This window comes from Eulemur rufifrons, chromosome 26 (assembly GCF_041146395.1).
Source record: "Eulemur rufifrons isolate Redbay chromosome 26, OSU_ERuf_1, whole genome shotgun sequence".
In the NCBI taxonomy this organism is placed as follows: domain Eukaryota; kingdom Metazoa; phylum Chordata; class Mammalia; order Primates; family Lemuridae; genus Eulemur; species Eulemur rufifrons.
In genome coordinates, this window is record NC_091008.1 from 185,837 (window position 1) to 192,357 (window position 6,521).

General features: G+C 48.9%; 1 long non-coding RNA gene across 1 annotated transcript; it reads right to left on the bottom strand.

Moving 5' to 3' along the window:
• Positions 1-288: 288 nt before the first annotated feature.
• LOC138375516 (uncharacterized) lies at positions 289-1,328 on the bottom strand. The gene is made up of 3 exons (XR_011231524.1): positions 1,171-1,328; positions 848-961; positions 289-680 (listed from the first exon to the last, which is right to left on the bottom strand). It is a non-coding gene; the product is annotated as an uncharacterized lncRNA (long non-coding RNA).
• Between the last annotated feature and the right edge of the window lie 5,193 nt (positions 1,329-6,521).

Here is a 6,521-nt window from a genome sequence, read left to right on the forward strand (position 1 = left end):
ACCTCTAGCTGTGATTCTACTGATAAAATCACTGAATTTATGTCAAGAGCATTTGTACTCGTTTTGGAAAATGGACCAGTGAGTCACCTTTTGACTAAAATGGTAAAAGGAACACAACCGGGTTGATCTTTTCACTACCTGGTTTATATTGCCAATACTAACTTCCGGAAGGCAAGTGCCCAGGGCTCCGTGGGCCACATAGAAAGCGCAGCCAGCCACAACGGATGTAAAAAGAAACTGAGTCACAGGACTGTCCCGGCGTGACCCCACCCGTGCGCGCTCTCCTGCTCTGTGCCTTGCCTGCGCTCTGGAGGGGACTTCTCAGAACAGCAAGAATTAGGGTCAGTCTGGGCAGCGGCTGCAGAAGCGACCCCAGAAGGGCTGAGAGGAAGCTGAGGCCCGGCCGCTGTGGTGGCCACGCTGCCCCCAGGTTCCCGAGGTGTCAGTGCTGGTCCTCGCAGGCGGCATGGCCTGTTGGATGCCAGCACCCCTCACCCCTTCTCCGGTTCAGCATCCGATGTCCTCTACTGCCTTTGTGGGTCTCGAGCGCGAGGCCCTGGGCCACGGTGTCACCTGCAGACAGGTCTTAGCGCTCTCTCGCCGCTCTGTCCCCTCCCTGTGTCCAACTAGTGATGTTAACTGGTGCTCTTGGGCGTCCCGGGTGCCCGGGCATCTGTGGGCTGGATAACAGGCCAGTGAGGACAGCCTTGGTGGGTGACTCGAGTGCTGGAACGTTCCACCTTCCCATCCTGATGCTCCCTCGCAGGGACAGGGCATTGCCATGTGACCTGGCAGGGTCTCTTCTCGGCCCCCACAACCTGAGGAGCGGCTGTCCTTGCTTTCTCACCTTAGGTCTGGGCGCAGGTGGCTCCAGCGGTCACCCCTGCCGTGAGCCTGTTCTCAGCCCCAAGTGCGGTTCCTGGGGACTGAGGGCGCCAGGCGGCTGGGTGCCGGGAGGCCTCTGTGGGCCAGGGAAGCCCTGCGCATCCATATCTCCTTCTGAGGGGCTGGGGGTGGAGGATGCCCACCAGCCGCCCCTGCCGCAGGCCCTGCCTTACTGCCTTCCTCAGTTTCCCTTCCTGGAAGGCTCCTTGCCCGGACTCCCCTCTCCCGCCTGTCCTGTCCCGTCCACTGCCCACTCCTGGTCTCCCAGTGGGTCCGAGGCCACACCTGGTTCTGGCGAGCAGTGGGGTACCCGGGTGTGCTCCCTGGCGAGGGCTGTCCTTGGGCGTGTGCAGATGTCCTGGGGACACCTGCTCGGGACACCAGCTCCGCCCTTCTCCTCTCACTTCCTGGGGAACAGTGAAGGAGACCCGCGGGGCTTCGTCCCTTCCAGCCTCCAGGTTGCCCGAACGAAGGGCAGGCACACCCGGCACCCTCGCGGGGCTGGGGCCTCTCTGGGGTCCGAGACCCCGTCCCAGCGACCTTCTGGGCCAGTGAGCAGCCTGAGGCTGGGCCCCTGGGCTGGGCTAGAGCTCAGCAGCCATGCCATGCCTGGCCCCTGGGTGGCCTGTGCCCGCAGGGTGCGGGGACAGCGCTGTGGCTCCTGCTGGGTGTACGGGGGAGGCACAGACAGCCAGTACCGCTTTGTGCCGCCCTGGGAAGCTCTCCCTGTTTGGGGCAGCGGCCGTAGCCACGACAAGTGGCCACTCACATGGAGTGTCCCTAGGAGAGGCGGAGGAGTGCCCTGCTGTGACTGGAAACACGAACAATCGCCCCAGGGCCACTGCGCTCAGCTGGCCTGGACAGAAGAGCTGAGAACGCCCGGTGTGGGCAGCTTGGTGCCGCCCGGGGCGCCCACAGCCTCTGAACGGCCTTTGTCCACTGGGCCTGTTCACTCGGGCCCTGGGGACCCAGGAAGCGCTGGGCTCGGGGACGCAGCACGGGGAGGCGAGCTCTTCAGGGATGCCGGCCACTTCCTCCCACCAAGGGCAGTAGGGAGCCTCCCTTCCCCGACTCCAGACTGCTGTGGTCTTTCTATTTCACTGTCCCCAGGCCTCACTGTGACCACCAGGGGTCTCGAGAGCGCTGAGCAGCCAGGGCCCAAGTGTGGCTGGCAGGTGCCTGGGTGAGCCCAAGGCCCTCCCCTTGCCCCGTGGCCAGGCCTCCCTCTCAGGCGCTGCAGCTGGCTTTGGACTTAGCTGGGGGCTGTTCCCCTCCTGTCCCTGTCTCCTCTCCTCTGCCCCCTGTCAGCTTCCAGGCCCTGCCTTAAGCCGCGGCCACCCTGCAGGGGAAGTCGTGCCAGACCATCACCTTCAGGCAGTTCCAGGAGGCGCTGGAGAAGCTCCGCAAGAAATGGTTCAAAGACAGGAGCGCCCGGGAGGCGGTCTGCGAGGTGCACCGGCTGGTCGAGGGCAAGGCGCCGGTCATCACAGGCGGGAGTGCAGTGGCGCGGACACAGATCACTGCCACCTTGAACTTCCAGGCTGGAGCGATCCTCAGCCTCCCAAGTAGCTGGGACTACAGGCAGGAGCCACCACTGCCAAATAATTTTTTATGTGTGTGTACAGATGGGTCCTTGCTATATTGCCCCGGCTAGTCTTGAACTCCTGGGCTCCAGGGAGCCTCCTGCCTCGGCCTCCCAAAGTGTTGGGATCATAGGCATGAGCCAACATGCCCAGCCCAGCGTAAGGATTATTTTGAGACACTGCAGACACAGGAGAAGCTCTGAAAACAGGCCAGAAGTTACCTTTTTGTCAGGGAAATTTACGTCTGTGAAGGAGACCTACTTCCATTTGTAAAGGTGTCTCCCTCTCATACCAAGAAGAGAAGGATGACTAAATCCTGAGGGATTCTTAGCAATGCCGAAGGCACCACTTAAGTCTGAACAACAATGCTTGCTCTTGCTTACCTTGCTTTTCCTGGTTAGCTCCCCACTGCTGACCCCCACCACACCATTCTTTCTTTGTTTCACTTGAAGATAGTATGTAAGCCTGAACTCAGAGCCACCGCTTGGAGATTTACTCATTTTTCCTGGCTGTTCCCTCCCATGCATACATAAAGAAAGCATTACTAAATTATACTAGTGAAAGCATGGTAATGTAAATTAAAATAAAACCCTAAGCCCCATGCCAACTGAATGGACCCCTCTTAGCCAAGCAAACCTCAGAGAAACCTTACAACTGAGTTCCAGGAGTTTAGATACAATTGACAAGTATCTCTGTTTTAAAAAAAACAAAACAAAACAAAACAAAAAAACCAGAGATCATAAGACTAACAAAACAGAATCCTTGTGGCCATAAGATACTAAATTATTAACAGGACCCAATCCCAACTGCAACAGCAACCCTAACTCTAAAAACCCTAACCACTAACCACAGCTTTTGCCACTAAGATTAGGGACAAAGCAAACATGCTCACTTTCACCTCTGCATGCAACATTATACTGAACAACAAATCTGGAGGTATGACATTATCTGACGTCAAATTATACTACAAGGCTATAGTAATCAAAACACCATGGTCCTGGTGTAAAAAACTGTGACTAATCCAAAGGAACAAAATAGAGAACCCAGTCATAAAACCATCTACCTAGCACCAATGGATATTTGACAAAGCAGAAAACATACACTGAGGAAAGGAAGCTCTATTCAATAAATAGTGCTGGAAAAGTTGGATATCCATATGAAGAAGAAAGAAACAGGATCGCTCTCTCACTATATACAAAAATCAATTCAAGATGGATTGAAGACTTAAATGGAAAGCATGAAACCATAAAAATTCTAGAAAAAAAGGAGGAAAAACATTTTAGGCATCAGCCAACTCAAAGAATTTATGACTAAGACCCCAAAGACAAACATAGCAACAACAAAAATAAATCAATGGGACTTAATTAAATTAGAAAACTTCTGCATAGCCAAGGAAATAATCAATACAGTGAATACACAACCTACAGAATAGGACAAAATATTTGCAACCATGCACCTGACAAAAGATGATATCCAGAATATGCAAAGACCCAAACAAATCAGCAAGAAAAAAATAACACCCTCATCAAAAAGTGGGCAAAAGACCAGAAAAGAAGTTTCTGAGAAGAAGATAGACAAATTGCCAAAAAACATGAAAACTGCTAAACATCGTTAGTCACAGAGAAATGCAAATTAAAACTACAATAAGATACCATCTCACCCCAATCAGAATAGCCATTATTAAAAAGACAAAAAACAACAGATGCTGCCACAGAAGCATAGAGAAAGGAGCGCTGATACTCTGCTGGGTCTGCAAACTAGTAGAACCTCTATGGAAAACATTATGGGCAATCCTCAAAGAAAGAAATGTAGACCTACCATTCAATCCAGCAATCCCACTCCTGGGTATCTACTCAAAGAAAATGAAGTCATTTTATCCAAAAGACACCTGCATGCTAATGTTTAGCACAGCACACTTCACCATTGCAAAGATGTGGAATCAACCTAAGTGCCATTCAATTCATAAGGGGACAAAAATCTGCGTGTGTGTGTGTGTGTGTGTGTCTAGACACATACATGTATAAATATCACGGTGTACCACTCAGCCATAAAAAGGAATGAAATACCAGCCTGAGCCAGAGCGAGACCCAGTCTCTAAAAAAATAAAAAAATTAGCCCGGCATGGTGGCACATACCTGGAGTCCCAGCTACTCAGGAGGATCACTTGAGCCCACAGTGTGAGGTTGCAGTGAGCTATGATCATGCCACTGCCCTCTATCCTGGCCACCAGAGGGAGACCCTGTCTCTAAAAACAAAAGGGAATGAAATAATGTCATTTGCAGCAATGTGGGGGGAACTGGAGACCATTACCCTAAGTGAACTATCTCGGGAATGGAAAACCAAACACCATACGTTCTCACAAATAAGTGGGACCTACTACATGGATACACAGAGGCACATGGCAATATAAAGGACATGAAAACCTAGAAGGGGGAGGAATGGACAGAAAGTGTAGGATAAAAACCTGCCCACATGAACACTATATTCTGATGACGGACACACCAACGCCTCTGACTTCAGCACTACACAAGGTAGCCATGTAACAAAAATACTTGTACCACCTTAATTAGTATTTTGAAAGAAAAAAATAAGATTGCACTGAAAGTTCTATACAGAACAATTAGAGGAGAACAGGAAATAAAAGGCATCCATACGTGAAAAGAAAGTAAATCTATTCAGTGATTCCAAATCACATCACCTTAAATATAGAAAATCCCAAAGAATTCAAAAAAATTATTTGAACCAGCAAATAAAAATGGATAAGTAACAGAACAACATTTCAATACACAGAAATCCGTTTTATTTCTGTACTCTGATAATCAAGAACGTGGAAATAAAATTAAGACAAAAATTCCATTTGAATTTTATCAACAAAAATAACCCACTTGGGAAAAAAATTAACAAAGGTGCAAGACCTGTATGTGGAAAATTACAAAACATTATTGAAAAAAGCTAAAGAAAATCTAAACAAATGTCAAGACACTCCACGTTCATCAACTGGAGACTTAATATGTTTCAAGATGGCCATACTACACAGGTGATCTCAAACCCAATGCAATCCCTACAAAAATCCAAAAAGGCCTCTCGGGAGAAATGGGCAAACTGATTCTAACATTCAAATGGAATTTTAAGGGAACACAAATAACCAAAACCTTCTTGAAAAAGAAAGACAAACTTGGAAGTTCACACTTCCCAATGTTAAATCTTAAATTTTACTACAAAGCAACAACAATCAAAACAGGATGATACTGGCATGAAGGTACACATATAGATCAGTGAAGTTGAACTGAGGGTCCAGATATAAATTCATGCCTGGCTGGGCGCGGTGGCTCACGCCTGTAATCCTAGCACTCTGGGAGGCCGAGGTGGGCAGATCGTTTGAGCTCAGGAGTTCGAGACCAGCCTGAGCAAGAGCAAGACCCCGTCTCTACTAAAAATAGAAAGAAATTATATGGACAGCTAAAAATAAATATAGAAAAAATTAGCCGGGCATGGTGGTGCATGCCTGTAGTCCCAGCTACTCGGGAGGCTGAGACAGGAGGATCCCTTGAGCTCAGGAGTCTGAGGTTGCTGTGAGCTAGGCTGACGCCACGGCACTCACTCTAGCCTGGGCAACAGAGAGAGACTCTGTCTCAACAACAACAACAAAATAAATAAATAAATAAATTCATGCCTCTATGGTTAATTTATTGTGTGCCAGCCCCAAGGTCCCTAAATTCCACAAGTGATGTCAGACAACTATCCACATGCACAGGAATGAAACTGTACCCTGACATCATACCACACAGAAAAATTGAACTCAAAATGGTCCACAGACCAAAATGTAAGAGGTAAAAACACAAACCCTAGAAGAAAACATGGAGAAAAACCTTCATAACATTGGGTGTAAGAATGGTTTCCTAGAACTGACACCGTAAGCACAGCCAGTAAAGAAAATTTCCTCAAAATCAGAAACATTTGGAAATCCAAAGACACCACCAAGAAAGTAAGATGACAACCCACAGAGGCACGTTATATATCCGATGAGGGTTTGCTATCCAGAATATATAAGTA